This window comes from Oryctolagus cuniculus, chromosome 14 (genome assembly GCF_051225735.1).
Source record: "Oryctolagus cuniculus isolate XC-2025 breed Fujian yellow rabbit chromosome 14, ASM5122573v1, whole genome shotgun sequence".
In the NCBI taxonomy this organism is placed as follows: domain Eukaryota; kingdom Metazoa; phylum Chordata; class Mammalia; order Lagomorpha; family Leporidae; genus Oryctolagus; species Oryctolagus cuniculus.
The window spans coordinates 36,080,591-36,098,358 of NC_142880.1; the positions used below are offsets into that span (position 1 = coordinate 36,080,591).

The 17,768-nt window shown below is 38.3% G+C and overlaps 1 pseudogene; it reads right to left on the bottom strand.

The window, feature by feature from the left end:
• Positions 1–1,353: 1,353 nt before the first annotated feature.
• The window catches only part of LOC138845149 (SMAD family member 5-like), a 91,026-nt pseudogene continuing 74,611 nt past the window's right edge, over positions 1,354–17,768 (bottom strand).

Sequence of the window (17,768 nt, forward strand, 5' to 3'; positions counted from 1 at the left end):
AAAACCCTACAATTTCATGTTTCTAGGCAGAATTCTACAGTAACAGTAGACAACATGGTATATTTGTTTGTAAACAGAAAATTAAAGACACTTGCAGATGAGAAGAATTTTACTTTTCTCCAAAACCAGTTGGACTGTGATTTTCTGGGTACATTTCACCTGAATTCCACAACACTTTGTCTGGATATGGCTGGATCAAACCAGAAATATCCCATTCGGTTGTGGCTAACTCAATCCCAGATCTTGCTACAGCCTCTGTGTTTGTTAGTGTTTTCTGGACATTTTCATTGGACTTCAAGGTTTTGAATGAATGTTAGCATGCAACATTTTGTTTTCCAGCTGCTGACTGCAATGGAGGGAACTGCAAACAAAAACCCTACACATTCGAGTTTTCTAGTCAAAATACTACAGTAACACTGGGCAAAATGATACGTTTGTTTGGAAACATGACATTAAAGGCACTTCCCACAGAGAAGTATTTTACTTTTCTCCAAAACCAGTTTGACTGTGATTTTCTGTGTCCATTTCACTCGAATTCCACAACACTTTGTCCGGATATGGCTGGATCCAAACAGAAATATCCGGTTCAGTTGTTGCAAACTCAATTGCAGATCTTGCTATAGCCTCTGTGTTTGTTTGTGTTTTCTGGACATTATCTATGGACTTCATGGTTTGGAATGAATTTCAACATGTTACATTTTGTTTTAATGCTTCTGACTGCAAAGAAGGAAACTGGGTAAAAACACCATACACAATCAAGATTTCCAGGCAGAATACTACAATAACTATGGGAAACATGAATTATTTGTTTGTAAACATGTAGTTAAAGAAAATTGCTGAAGAGAAGAATTTTAATTTTCTCCAAAATCATTTTCACTGTATTTTCTGGGTCCATTTCATCCACATTCCCCAACACTTTGCCCAGATATGGCTGGATCAAACTGGAAATATCTGGTTTGGTTGTGGCTAACTCAATCCCAGATCTTGATACAGCCTCTGTGTTTGTTTGTGTTTTCTGGACATTATCCAGGGACTTCACAGTTTTGAAAGAATGTTAGCATCCAATATTTTGTTTTCTTGCTGCTGATTGCAATGCAGGGAACTGTATCCAAAACCCTACAATTTCATATTTTCTAGGCAGAATAATACAGCAACCAAATGCAACATGAATTATTTGTTTGTAAAAATGAAATTACAGACACTTGCTGAGGAGAAGGATTTTAATTTTCTCCAAAACCAGTTTGACTGTGATTTTCTGGCTCAGTTTCACTTGAATTTCACAACACGTTGTCCCGATATGGCTGGATCAAACCACAAATATCCAGTTCAGTTGTGGCTGACTCAATCAAATCTTTATGCAGCCTCTGTGTTTGTTTGTGTTTTCTGGACATTATCCAAGGATTCAGGGTTTTGAATGAATTTCAGGATGTAACATTTTGTTTTCTTGCTGCTGACTGCAATGGAGGGAACTGCATACAAAAATAACACACATTCAAATTTTCTAGGCAGACTACTACAGTAACCATGGGCAACATGAATTTTTCTTTGTAAACATGACATTGAAGGCACTTCCCACAGAGAAGAATTTTCTTTTCTCCAAAACCAGTTTGACTGTGATTTTCTGGGTGCATTTCACTGGAATTCCACAACACTTTGTCCGGATATAGCTGGTTCAAACCGGAAATATCCCGTTCCATTGTTGCTAACTCAATCCCAGATCTTGCTACAGCCTCTGTGTTTGTTTGTGTTTTCTGGACATTATCCATGGACTTCATGGTTTAGAATTAATTTTAGCATGTAACACTTTGTTTTCTCAGTGCTGACTCCAATGGAGGGAACTAGGGACAAAAACCATTCACATTCGAATTTTCTAGGCAGAATACTAAAATAACAGTGGGCAACATGAATTATTTGTTTGTAAACATGATATTGAAGGCACTTCCAAAAGAGAAGAATACTACTATTCTCCAAAACCAGTTTGTGATTTTCTGGGTCTATTTCACCCAAATTCCACAACACTTTGTATGGACAAGGCTGGATCCAAACAGAAATATCCAGTTCAGTTCTGGCTAACTCAATCCCAGAATTGCTACAGCCTAGGTGTTTCTTTGTGTTTTCTGGACATTATCCATGGACTTCACTGTTTGCAATGAATTTCAGCATATAACATTTTCTTTTCTTGCTGATGACTGCAATGGAGGGAACTGCATACAAAAACCCTACACATTCCAGTTTTCTAGGCAGAATGCTACAGTAACAATGGGCAACATGAATTCTTTGGTTGTTAACATGACATTGAAGGCACATCCCAAAGAGAAGAATTTTACTTTTCTCCAAAACCAGATTGACTGTGATTTTCTGGGTCCATTTCACCCAAATTCCACAACACTTTGTCCGGATATGGCTGGATCCAAACAGAAATATCCCATTCGGTTTTTGCTAACTCAATCCAAGATCTTGCTACAGCTTCTGTGTTTGCTTGTGTTCTCTGGACATTATCCATGAACTTCACCATTTGCAATGAATTTCAGCATTTAACTTGTTTTCTTGGCTGCTGACTTCAATGTAGGGAACTGCATACAAAAACAATACACATTCCAGTTTTCTAGGCAGAATGCTACAGTAACAATGGGCAACATGAATTCTTTGGTTGTTAACATGACATTGAAGGCACATCCCAAAGAGAAGAATTTTACTTTTCTCCAAAATCAGTATGACTCTGAATTTCTGGGTCCATTTCACCCGAATTCCACAACACTTTGTCCGGATATGGCTGGATCAAACCGGAAATATCCGGTTCGGTTGTTGCTATATCAATCCCAGATCTTGCTACAGCCTAGGTGTTTCTTTGTGTTTTCTGGACATTATCCATGGACTTCACCATTTGCAATGAATTTCAGCATATAACATTTTCTTTTCTTGCTGCTGACTGCAATGGAGAGAACGGGAATACAAAAACCCTACTCATTCCAGTTTTCTAGGCAGAATGCTACAGTGACCATGGGAAACATGAATTCTTTGGTTGTTAGCATGACATTGAAGACACTTGCCGATGAGAAGAATTTTACCTTTCTCCAAAACCAGTTTGACTGTGATTTTCTGGGTCCATTTCACCAGAATTCCACAATACTTTGTCCGGATATGGCTGTTTCAAATAGGAAATATCCCGTTCCACTGTTGCTAATTCAATCCAAGATCTTGATACAGCTTGTATGTTTCTTTCTGTTTTCTGGACATTATCCATGGACTTCATGGTTGGCAATGAAATTTAGCATTTAACTTGTTTTCTTGCTGCTGACTGCAATGGAGAGAACGGGAATACAAAAACCCTACACATTTGAGTTTTCTAGGCAGAATACTACAATAACCGTGGGCAACATGAATTCTTTGGTTGTTAACATGACATTGAAGGCACTTCCCAAAGAGAAGAATTTTACTTTTTCCAAAACCAGTTTGACTGTGATTTTCTGGGTCCATTTCACCAGAATTCCACAATACTTTGTCTGGATATGGCTGGATCAAATAGGAAATATCCCTTTCCATTGTTGCTAACTCAATCCAAGATCTTGCTACTGCTTGTATGTTTCTTTCTGTTTTCTGGACATTATCCATGGACTTCACAGTTTGCAATGAAATTCACCATTTAACTTGTGTTCTTGCTGCTGACTGCAATGGAAGGAACTGCATACAAAAACAATACACATTCGAGTTTTCTAGGCAGAATACAACAGTAATCATGGGCAACATGATATATTTTTTGTAAACATGACATTGAAGGCACTTCCAAAAGAGAAGAATTTTACTTTTCTCAAAATCCAGTTTGATTTTGACTGTGATTTTCTGGGTCCATTTCACCTGAAAACGACAACACTTTGTCCGGATATGGCTGGATCAAACTGGAACTATCTGCTTTGGTTCTGGCTAACTCAATCCCAGATCTTGCTACAGCCTCTGTGTTTGTTTGTGTTTTCTGGGCATTATCCGTGGACTTCATGTTTGGAATAAATTTTAGCATGTAACATTTTGTTTTCTTGCTGCTGACTGCAGTGGAGGGAACTTGGAAAAAAAACCCTAGACATTCAATTTTTCTAAGCAGAATACTAAAATAACAGTGGGCAACATGAATTATTTGTTTGTAAACATGACATTGAAGGTACTTCCGAAAGAGAAGAATTTTACTTTTCTCAAAATCCAGTTAGGCTGTGATTTTCTGGATCCATTTCACCCGAATTCCACAACACTTTGCCAGAATATGGCTGGATAAAATAGTAAATATGCCTTTCAATTGTTGCTAACTCAATCCAAGATCTTGCTACAGCCTAGGTGTTTCTTTGTGTTTTCTGGACATTATCCATGAACTTCACCATTTGCAATGAATTTCAGCATTTAACTTGTTTTCTTGCTGCTGACTGCAAAGGAGAGAACTGGATACAAAAACCCTACACATTCCAGTTTTCTAGGCAGAATGCTACAGTAACCGTGTACAACATGAATTCTTTGTTTGTTAACATGACATTGAAGACACTTGCCAATAAGAAGAATTTTACTTTTCTCAAAATCCAGTTAGGCTGTGATTTTCTGGGTCCCTTTCAACTGAATTCCACAACACATGTCCAGATATGGCTGGATCAAACCGAAATATCTGGTTCGGTTGTTGCTATCTCAATCCCAGATCTTGCTACAGCCTAGGTGTTTCTTTGTGTTTTCTGGACATTATCCATGGACTTCACCGTTTGCAAAGAATTTCAGCATATAACATTTTCTTTTCTTACTGCTGACTGCAATGGAAGGAACTGGGTACAAAAACCCTACACATTCCAGTTTTCTAGGCAGAATGCTACAGAAACAATGGGCAACATGAATTCTTTGGTTGTTAACATGACATTGAAGACACTTATTGATGAGAAGAATTTTACTTTTCTCCAAAATCAGTATGACTCTGATTTTCTGGGTCCATTTCACCCGAATTCCACAACACTTTGTCGGATATGGCTGGAGCAAACTGGAAATATCCGGTTCAGATTTGGCTAAGTCAATCCCAGATCTTGCTACAGTCGGTGTTTCTTTTTGTTTTCTGGATGTTATTCATGGACTTCATGGTTTGCAATGAATATTAGCATATAATATTTTATTTTCTTGCCGCTGACTGCAATGGAGGAACTGCCTATTGGAATTACACATTGGAATTTTCTAGGAAGAATGCTAGAGTAACAGTGGGCAACATGAATTATTTGTTTGTATACATGACATTGAAGACACTTGCTGATGAGAAGAATTTTACTTTTCTCCAAAACCAGTTGGACTGTGATTTTCTGGATCCATTTCACCTGAATTCCACAACACTTTATCCGGATATGGCTGGATCAAACCAGAAATATCCGGTTCAGTACTGGTTGACTCAATCCCAGATCTTGCTACAGCCTCATTGTTTGTTTGTGTTTTCTGGACGATATCCATGGACTCCACGGTTTGCAATAAATATGAGCATGTAACATTTTGTTTTCTTGCTGCTGACTGCAATGGAGGGAACTGGATACAAAAACCCTACACAATCAATTTTTCTAGGCCGAGTACTAAAATAACAGTGGGCAACAGGATATATTTGTTTGTAAACATACATTGAAAGCATTTCGGAAAGAGAAGAATTTTACTTTTCTCCAAAACCAGTTTGACTGTGATTTTCTGGGTCCATTTCACCTGAATTCCACAACACTTTATCCAAATATGGCGGGATCAAACAGGGAATATCCCGTTCAGTTGTTGCTAACTCAATCCAAGATCTTGCTACAGCTTCTGTGTTTGTTTCTGTGTTCTGGACGCTATCCATGGACTTCACAGTTGGCAATGAATTTCTGCATTTAACTTGTTTTCTTGATGCTGAATGCAAGGGATTGAACTGCATACAAAAACAATACACATTCGAGTTTTATACACAGAATACTACAGTAACGATGAGCAAAATGAATTATTTGTTTGTATACATGACATTGAAGACACTTGCTGATGAGAAGAATTTTACTTTTCTCCAAAACCAGTTTGACTGATTTTCTAGATCCATTTCACCCGAATTCCACAGCACTTTGTCCTGATATGGCTGGATCAAACAGGAAATATCTGGTTAGGTTCTAACTCAGTCTCAATCTCGCTACAGGTTCTGTGTTTTTTTGTGTTTTCTGGACATTATCCATGGACTTCATGGTTTGGAATGATTTTAGCATGTAACATTTTGTTTCTTGCTGCTGACTGAATGGAGGGAACTGGATACAAAAAACCTACACATTTGATTTTTCTAGGCAGAATACTAAAATAACAGTGGGCAACATGATATATTTGTGAACATGACATTGAAGGCACGGGCTAATGAGAAGAATTTTACAAACCAGTTTGACCTGATTTTCTGGGTCCATTTCACCCAAATTCCACAACACTTTGTCCAGATATGGCTGGATCAAACTGGAAATATCCAGTTCATTTGTGGCTCACTCAATCCCAGATCTTGCTACAGCCTCTGTGTGTGTTTGTGTGTTCTGGACATTATCCATGAACTTCATGGTTTGCAATGAATATTAGCATGTAACATTTGGTTTTCTTGTTGCTGACTACAATGGAGGGAACTAGATACAAAAACAATACACATTCGAGTTTTCTAGGCAGAATGCTACAGTAACCATGGGCAACATGAATTATTTGTTTGTAAACATGACATTGAAGGCACTTCCCAAAGACAAGAATTTTACTTTTCTCTAAAACCAGTTTGATGGTGATTTTCGGGGTCCATTTCACCCGAATTCCACAACACTTTGTCTGGATATGGCTGGATCAAATAGGAAACACCCGGTTCAGTTATGACTAACTCAATCCCAGATCTTGCTACAGCCTTGGTGTGTGTTTGTGTTTATTGGACGTTATCCATGGACTTCATGGTTTTGAATGTATTTGAGCATGTAATATATTGTTTTCTTACTTCTGACTGCAATGGCGGGAACTGGATACAAACACCCAACACATTCGAGTTTTCTAGTCAGAATACTAAAATAACATTGGGTAAATTGGTATATTTGTTTGTAAACATAACATTGAAGGCATTTCTGAAAGGGAAGAATTTAACTTTTCTCCAAAACCAGTTTGTCTGTGATTTTCAGGGTACATTTCACACAAATTCCACAGCACTTTCTCCTGATATGGCTGGATCAAACAGGAAATATCCCGTTCGGTGGTGGCTAACTCAATCCCACATCTACCTACAGCTTCTGTGTTTGTTTGTGTTTTCTGGACTTTATCCATGGACTTCATGGTTTGCAATGAATTTCAGTATGTAACTTGTTTTCTTGCTTCTGATTGCAATGGAGGGAACTGGATACAAAAACAATCCACATTCGAGTTTTCTAGGCAAAATGCTACAGTAACCATGGGAAACATGAATTATTTGCTTGTAAACATAACATTTAAGGCACTTCCGAAAGAGAAGAATTTTATTTTTCTCCAAAACCAGTTTGACTGTGATTTTCTGGGTCCATTTCACCCAAATTCCACAACACTTTGTCCAGATATGCCTGAATCAATCAGGATATATTCCGATCAGTTACTGCTAACACAATCCAAGATCATGCTACAGCCTCGGTGTTTGTTTGTGTGTTCTGGACGTTATCCATGGACTTCACGGTTTGCAATGAATTTCTGCATTTAACTTGTTTTCTTGCTGCTGATTGCGATGGAGGGAACTGGATACAAAAACAATACGCATACAAGATGTCTAGGCAGAATGCTTCAGTAACCATGGGCAACATGAATTATTTGATGTAAACATGACATTGAAGACACTTGCTGATGAGAAGAATTTTACTTTTCTCCAAAACCAGTTTGACTGTGATGATCAGAGTCCATTTCACCCGAATTCCACAACACTTTGTCCGGATATGGCTGGATCAAACCAGAAATATCCAGTTTAGTTCTGTCTCACTCAATCCCAGATATTGCTGCAGCCTCTGTGTTTGTTTGTGTTTTCTAGACATTATCCATGGACTACACGTTTTGCAATGAATTTCAGCATTTAACATTTTGTTTTCTTGCTGCTGACTGCAATGGAGGGAACTAGGTACAAAAACCCTACGCATACCTATTTTCTAGGCAGAATGCAACAGTAACCATGGGCAACATGAATTATTTGTTTGTATACATGACATTGAAGACACTTGCCGATGAGAAGAATTTTACTTTTCTCCAAAACCAGATTGACTGTGATTTTCGGGGTCCATTTCACCCAAATTCCACAACACTTTGTCTGGATATGGCTGGATCAAACCGGAAATATCTGGTTGGGTTGTGGCTAACTCAATCCCAGATCTTACTACAGTCGGGGTTTCTTTTTGTTTTCTTATGTTACCCATGGACTTCAAGGTTTGCATAGAATATTAGTATGGAATATTTTATTTTCTTGCTGCTGACTGCAATGGAGGAACTGGATATAAAAAGCCTACACACTGGAGTTTTCTAGGTAGAATGCTACAGTAACCATGGGCAACATGAATTATTTGTTTGTATACATGACATTGAAGACACTTGCTGATGAGAAGAATTTTACTTTTCTCCAAAGCCAGTTTGAGTGTGATTTTTGGGTCCATTTCACCCAAATTCCACAACACTTTATCCGGATATGGCTGGATCAAACCAGAAATATCCAGTTTGGTTGTGGCTAACTCAATCCCAGATCTTGCTACAGCCTCGGTGTTTGTTTGTGTTTTCTGGACGATATCCATGGACTTCATGGTTTGTAATGAATTTTCACATGCCATATTTTATTTTCTTGCTGATGACTGCAATGGAGGGAACTGGATACAAAAACCCTACACATTCCAGTTTTCTAGGCAGAATGCTACAGTAACCGTGGGCAACATAAATTATTTGTTTGTAAAGATGACATGGAAGACACTTGCAGATGAGAAGAATTTTACTTTTCTCCAAAACCAGTTTGACTGTGATGTTCAGGGTCGATTTCACCCAAATTCCACAACACTTTGTCTGGATATGGCTGGATCAAACCAGAAATATCCGGTTCGGTTGGCTGACTCAATCCCATTTCTTGCTACAGCCTCTTTGTTTGCTTGTGTTTTCTGGACGATATCCATGGACTTCATGGTTTGCAAAGAAGGTTAGCCTGTAACACTTTGTTTTCTTGCTGCTGACTGCAATGGAGGGAACTAGGTACAGAAACCCTACGCATACCTATTTTCTAGGCAGAATGCAACAGTAACCATGGGCAACATGAATTATTTGTTTGTATACATGACATTGACGACACTTGCTGATGAGAAGAATTTTACTTTTCTCCAAAGCCAGTTTGACTGTGATGTTCAGGGTCCATTTCACCTGAATTCAACAACACTTTGTCCGGATATGGCTGGATCAAACTGGAAATATCCGATTCGTTTCTGGCTGACTCAATCCCATTTCATGCTACAGCCTCTGTGTTTGCTTGTGTTTTCTGGACATTATCCATGGACTTCATGGTTTGCAATGAATGGTAGCATGTAACATTTTGTTTTCTTAATGCTGACTGAATGGAGGGAACTGGATACACATTCGAGTTTTCTAGGCAGAATGCTACAATACCCATGGGCAACATGAATTATTTGTTTGTAATCATGACATTGAAGACACTTCCGAAAGAGAAAATTTTACTTTTCTCCAAAACCAGTTTGACTGTGATTTTTGGGTCCATTTCACCCGAATTCCACAACAGTTTGTCCGAATATTGCTGGATCAAACAGGAAATATCCCGTTCAGTTGTTGCTAACTCAATCCAAGATCTTGCTACAGCTTCTATGTTTGTTTCTGTGTTCTGGACGCTATCCATGGACTTCACGGTTGGCAATGAATCTCAGCATTTAACTTGTTTTCTTGCTGCTGATTGCGATGGAGGGAACTGGATACAAAAACAATACGCATACAAGATGTCTAGGCAGAATGCTTCAGTAACCATGGGCAACATGAATTATTTGATGTAAACATGACATTGAAGACACTTGCTGATGAGAAGAATTTTACTTTTCTCCAAAACCAGTTTGACCTGATTTTCTGGGTCCATTTCGCCCAAATTCCACAGCACTTTGTCCAGATATGGCTGGATCAAACTGGAAATATCCAGTTCATTTGTGGCTCACTCAATCCCAGATCTTGCTACAGCCTCTGTGTGTGTTTGTGTGTTCTGGACATTATCCATGAACTTCATGGTTTGCAATGAATATTAGCATGTAACAATTGGTTTTTTTGTTGCTGACTACAATGGAGGGAACTAGATACAAAAACAATACACATTCGAGTTTTCTAGGCAGAATGCTACAGTAACCATGGGCAACATGAATTATTTGTTTGTAAACATGACATTGAAGGCACTTCCCAAAGACAAGAATTTTACTTTTCTCCAAAACCAGTTTGATGGTGATTTTCTGAGTCTATTTCACCCGAATTCCACAACACTTTGTCCGGATATGGCTGGATCAAATAGGAAACACCCGGTTCAATTATGGCTAACTCAATCCCAGATCTTGCTACAGTCTCTGTGTTTCTTTGTGTTTATTAGACATTATCCGTGGACTTCATGGTTTTGAATGTATTTGAGCATGTAATATATCGTTTTCTTACTTCTGACTGCAATGGCGGGAACTGGATACAAACACCCGACACATTCGAGTTTTCTAGGCAGAATACTAACATAACAGTGGATAAATTGATATATTTGTTTCTAAACATAACATTGAAGGCATTTCTGAAAGGGAAGAATTTTACTTTTCCCAAAACTAGTTTTTCTGTGATTTTCAGGGTACATTTCACACATTTCCACAGCGCTTTCTCCTGATATGGCTGGATCAAACAGGAAATATCCCATTCAGTTGTTGCTAACTCAATCCCACATCTCCCTACAGCTTCTGTGTTTGTGTTTTCTGGACATTATCCATGGACTTCATGATTTGCAATGAATTTCAGCATTTAACTTGTGTTCTTGCTGCTGAATGCAATGGAGGGAACTGCATACAAAAACCCTACACATTTGAGTTTCTAGGCAGAATACTAAAATAATAGTGGGTAACATGATATATTTGCTTGTAAACATAACATTGAAGGCACTTTTGAAAGAGAAGAATTTTACTTTTTTCCAAAAACAGTTTGACTGTGATTTTCTAGGTCATTTCACCTGAATTCCAAAACACTTTCTCTGGATATAGCTGGATCAAACAGCAAATATCCGGTTTAGTGGTGGCTAACTCAATCCCTGATCTTGCTATAGCCTCTGTGTTTGTATATGTTTTCTGGACGTTATCCATGGACTTCACAGTTTGGAATGAAATTTATCATGTAACATTTTGTTTCTTGCTGCTGACTGCAATGGAGGGAACTGGATACAAAAACCCTACACAATCAATTTTTCTAGGCAGAATACTAAAATAACAGTGGTTAACATGGTATATTTGTTTCTAAACATAACACTGAAGGCACTTCCGAAAGAGAAGAATTTTACATTTCTCCAAAACCTGTTTGAATTGTGATTTTCTGGTCCATTTCACCCAAATTCAACAACAATTTGTCCGGATATGGCTGGATCAAAAAGGAAATATCCGGTTCGGTTCTGGCTAACTCAATCCCAGATCTTGCTAGAGCCTCTGTGTTGTTTGTGTTTTCTGGATGTTATCCATGGACTTCACGGTTTGCATTGAATATTAACATGTAACATTTTGTTTTCTTGCTGCTGACTCCAATGGAGTGAACTGGATACAAATACTCTATACATTCAAGTTTTCTAGGCAGAATGCTTCAGTAACCATGGGCAACATGAATTATTTGTTTGTGACCATGACATTGAAGGCAAATCCCAATGAGGGAAATTTTACTTTTCTCCAAAACCAGTTTGACTGTCATTTTCTGGGTCCATTTCACCCGAATTCCACAAGAGTTTGCCAGATATGGCTGGATCAAACTGCAAATATCCAGTTCAGTAGTGGCTAACTGAATCCCAGATCTTACTAGAGCCCCAGAGTTTCTTTCTCTTTCTGGATGTTATCCATGGACTTCATGATTTGGAATGAATTTTAGGATGTAACATTTTGTTTTCTTGCTGCTGAATGCAATGGATTGAACTGCATACAAAAACAATACACATTCGAGTTCTAGGCAGAATGCTACAATAACCGTGGGCAACATGATTTATTTGTTTGTAAACATGACATTGAAGGCACTTCCGAAAGAGAAGAATTTTACTTTTCTTCAAATCCAGTTTGACTATGATTTTCTGGGTCCATTTCACACAATTTCCACAACACTTTGTCCGGATATGGCAGGATCAAACAGAAAATGTCCGGTTCATTTGTGGCTAACTCAATCCCACATCTTGCTACAGCTTCTGTGTTTGTTTGTTTGTGTTTGCCGGACGTTATCCATGGACTTCACGGTTTGGGATGAATGTTAGCATGTAACATTTTGTTTTCTTGCTGCTGACTGCAACAGAGGGAACTGGATACAAAAACCCTACACAGTTGAGTTATCTAGGCAGAATGCTATAGTAACCATGGGCAACAATATATTTGTTTGGAAACATACCATTGAAGGCACTTCCGAATGAGAAGAATTTTACTTTTCTCCAAAACCAGTTTGACTGTGACTTTCTGGGTTCATTTCACACAAATTCCACAGCGCTTTGTCCAGATATGGCTGGATCACACCGGAAATATCTGGTTCATTGTGGCTAACTCAAATCCAGATCTTTCTACAGCCTCAGTGTTTGTTTGGGTTTTCTGGAAGTTATCCAAGAACTTCATGGTTTGCAATGAATATTAGCATGTAACATTTGGTTTTCTTGTTGCTGACTGCAATGGAGGGCACTGGATAAAAAATCCTACACATTCGAGTTTTCTAGGCATAATACTACAATAACTTTGGGCAACTTGATATATTTGTTTGTAAACATGACATTGAAGGCACTTCCGAAAGAGAAGAATTTTACTTTTCTCCAAAACCAGTTTGACTGTGATTTTATGGGTTCATTTCACCCGAATTCCACAACACTTTGTCTGGATATGGCTGGATCACACCGGAAATATCCGGTTCAGTTCTAGCTAACTCAATCCCAGATCTTGCTACAGCCTCAGTGATTCTTTGTTTTCTGGACATTATCCATGGACGTCATGGATTGCAATGAATATTATCATGTAATATTTTGTTTTCTTGCTGCTGACTGCAATGGAGGGAATTAGGTATAAAACCTTACACATTTGAGTTTTCTAGGCAGAATGCTACAATAACCGTGGGCAACATGAATTATTTGTTTGTATACATGACATTGACGACACTTGCTGATGAGAAGAATTTTACTTTTCTCCAAAACCAGTTGGACTGTGATTTTCGGGGTCTATTTCACCCAAATTCCACAAAATTTTGTCCGGATATGGCTGGATCAAACCGGAAATATCCAGTTCGGTTCTGGGTAACTCAATCCCAGATCTTGCTACAGCCTCTGTGTTTGCTTGTGTTTTCTAGAGGTTATCCTTGGAATTCATGGTTTGCAATGAATTTTAGCATGTAACATTTTGTTTTCTTGCTGCTGACTCCAATGGAGGAAACTGGGTACAAAAACCCTACACATTCGAATTTTGTAGGCAGAATACTACAGTAACTGTGGGCAACATGATGTATTTGTTTGTAAACATGACATTGACGACACTTGCTGATGAGAAGAATTTTAATTTTCTCCAAACCAGTTTGACTCTGATTTTCTGGATCCATTTCACCCGAATTCCACAACACTTTTTCCAGATATGGCTGGATCCACCCTGAAATATCCCATTCCGTTGTTGCTAACTCGATCCAAGATCTTGCTACAGCTTCTGTGTGTGTTTGTGTTTTCTGGACGTTATACATGGACTTCACGGTTTGGGATTAATTTTAGCATGTAACATTTTGTTTTCTTACTGCTGACTGCAATGGAGGGAAATCGATACAAAAGCCCTACACAGTCGAGTTATCTAGGCAGAATGCTATAGTAACCATGGGCAACATCATATATTTGTTTGGAAACATAACATTGAAGGCACTTCCAAAAGAGAAGAATTTTACTTTTCTCCAAAACCAGTTTGACTATGATTTTCTGGGTCCATTTCACTCGAATTCCACAGCACGTTCTCCGGATATAGCTGGATCAAACAGGAAATATCCCATACGGTTGTTGCTAAATCAATCCGATATCTTGCTACAGCCTCTGTGTTTGTGTTTTCTGGACATTATCCATGGCCTTCACGGTTTGGAATGAATTTTAGCATGTAACATTTTGTTTTCTTGCTGCTGAATGCAACGGAGGGAACTGGATACAAAAACAATACACATTCATTTTCTAAGGAGAAAATTACGGACGTAACCATGGGCAACATGATATATTTGTTTGTAAACATGACATTGATGACACTTGTTGATGAGAAGATGTTACAGTAACCATGGGTAACATGAATTATTTGTTTGTAACAAGACATTGAAGACACTTGCGAAAGAAAAGAATTATACTTTTTTCCAAAACCAGTTTGACTGTGATTTTCTGGATCCATTTCAGCAATTCCACAACACTTTTCCAGTATGGCTAAATCAAACAATAAATATGCATTTCTGTTCTGGCTAACTCAATCGCAGATCTTGCTACAGCCTCTGTGTTTCTTTGTGTGTTCTTGACATTATCCATGGACTTCACAGTTTGGAATGAATTTTAGCATGTAACATTTTGTTTTCTCACTGCTGAATGCAATGGAAGGAACTGGATACAAAAACAATACACATTCGAGTTTTCTAGGCAGAATGCTACAATACCCATGGGCAACATGAATTATTTGTTTGTAATCATGACATTGAAGACACTTCCGAAAGAGAAAATTTTACTTTTCTCCAAAACCAGTTTGACTGATTTTCTGGGTCCATTTCTCCTGAATTCCACAACACTTTGTCTGAATATGGCTGGATCAAACAGGAAATATCCCGTTCGGTTTTGCCTATCTCAATGTGAGATCTTGCTACAGCCTCTGTGTTTCTTTGTTTTTCTGGACATTATCCTTGGACTTCACGTTTTGCAATGAATTTTAGTATGTAACATATTGTTTTCTTACTGCTGCCTGCAATGGTAGGAACTGGATACAAAAACCCTACCCATTTTAGGTTTCTAGGCAGAATGCTACAGTAACCTTGGGCAACATGATATTTGTGTTTGTAAACATAACATTGAAGGCTTTTCCCAAAGTGAAGTATATTACTTTTCTCGAAAACTAGTTTGCCTGTAATTTTCTGCAACAGTGTCACCCGAATTCAACAACACTTTGGATGTGCCTGGATCAAACCAGAAATATCCAGTTTGGTTCTGGCTAACTCAGTCCCAGATTTTTCTACAGCGTCTGTGTTTGTTAGTGTTTTCTGGACATTATCCATGGACTTCACAGTTTGGAATGAATTATAGCATGTAACATTTTGTTTTCTTGCTGCTGATTGCAATGAAGGGAACTGGATACAAAAACCCTACATATTTGAGATTTCTAGGCAGAATGCTACAGTAACCACAGGAAACATAATATTTATGTTTGTGTACATGAAATTAAAGACACTTGCCAATCAGAAGTATTTTATTTTTCTCCAAAACAGGTTTGCCTGTGAATTTCTGGGTCAGTTTCACCTGAATTCCACAACACTTTGTCTGGATATGCCTGGATCAAACCAGAAATATCCGGTTCAGTTCTGGCTAACTCAATCCAAGATCTTGCTACAGACTCTGTGTTTCTTTGTATTTTCTGGACATTATCCATGGACTTCACAGTTTGAATGAATTTTAGCATGTAACATTTTGTTTTTTGGCTGCTGAATGCAATGGAGGTAACCGGATACTAAAATCATACACATTAGAGTTTTGTAGCCAGAATTCTAAGCTTGGGAAACATGATACTTCTATTTGTAAACAAAACATTGAAGGCACTTGCCAAAGAGAAGAATTTTACTTTTCCCCAAAAGCAGTTTGACTGTGATTTTCTGGGTCCATTTCACTGGAATTACACAAGACTTTTTCCAATATTCCTGGATCAAAGCAGAAATATACAGTTCTGTTGTGGCTAACTCAAAACCAAGATCTTGCTACAGCCTCTGTGTTTGCTTGCGTTTTCTGGACATTATCCATGGACTTTACGGTTTTTAATGCATTTCAGCAGGTAACTTTTGTTTTCTTCCTACTGAATGCATGCAGGGACCTGGATACAAATACCCTACACAACACTTTGTCCGGATATGGCTGGATCAAACTGGAAATCTCCAGTTTGGTTGTGGCTAACTTCATCCCCGATCTTGCTACAGCCTCGGTGTGTGTTTGTGTTTTTTTTGGAAATTATCCATGGACTTTTCAGTTTGGAAGGAATTTTAGCATGTAACTTTTTGTTTTCTTGCGTCTGACTGCAATGGAGGGAACTGGATACAAAAACCCTACACATTTGATATTTCTGCACAGAATACTACAGTAACCATGGGCAACATGGTATATTTGCGTTTTTTTAACTTTTATTTAATGAATATAAATTTCCAAAGTACGACTTATGGATTACAATGGCTTCCCCCACATACCGTCCCTCCCACCCACAACCCTCCCCTTTCCCACTCCCTATCCCCTTCCATTAACATCAAGATTCATTTTCAATTATCTTAATATACAGAAGATCAGCTTAGTGTACATTAAGTAAGGATTTCAACAGTTTGCTCCCACACAGAAACATAAAGTGGAAAATAATAGATGATTTTTTTAAATGATGATGAAATCAGATCAGACCTATTGTCATGTTTAATCCCAGTGAGAGTCAAGTTGGGAATTGATAATTTCTTTTTTTTTTTTTTTACAGATCAGTTTAGTATACATTAAGTAAAGATTTCAACAGTTTGCACCCCCATAGAAACACAAAGTGAAATATATTGTTTGAGTACTCGTTATAGCATTAAATCTCAATGCACAGCACATTAAGGACAGAGATCCTACATGAGGAGTAAGTGCACAGTGACTCCTGTTGTTGACTTTACCAATTGACACTCCTGTCTATGGCATCAGTAGTCTCCCTATGCTCCGGTCATGAGTTTCCAAGGCTATGGAAGCCCTCTGAGTTCTCTGACTCTCATCTTGTTTAGACAAGGTCATAGTCAAAGTGGAGGTTCTCTCCTCCCTTCAGAGAAAGGTACCTCCTTCTATGAAGACCTGTTCTTTCCACTGGGATCTCACTCACAAAGATCTTTTGCCAGAGTGTCTTGGCTTTCCATGCCTGAAATACTCTCATGGGCTTTTCAGCCAGATCCGAATGCCTTTAGGGCTGATTCTGAGGCCAGAGTGCTATTTAGCACATCCACCATTCTATGAGTCTGCTGAGTATCTCGCTTCCCATGTTGGATCACTCTCCCCTTTATTTATTCTATCAGTTAGTGTTAGCAGGCACTAGACTTGTTTATGTGCTCCCTTTGACTCTTAGAACTTTCATTATGATCAATTGTGAACTGAAATTGATCACTTGGACTAGTGAGATGGCATTGGTACATGCCATCTTGATGGGATTGAATTGGAATCCCCTGGTATGTTTCTAACTCTACCATTTGGGGCAAGTCAGCTTGAGCATGTCCCAAATTATACATCTCTTCCCTCTCTTATTCCCACTCTTATGTTTAACAGGGATCACATTTCAGTTAATTTTCAACACTTAAGAATAACTGTGTATTAATTACAGAATTAA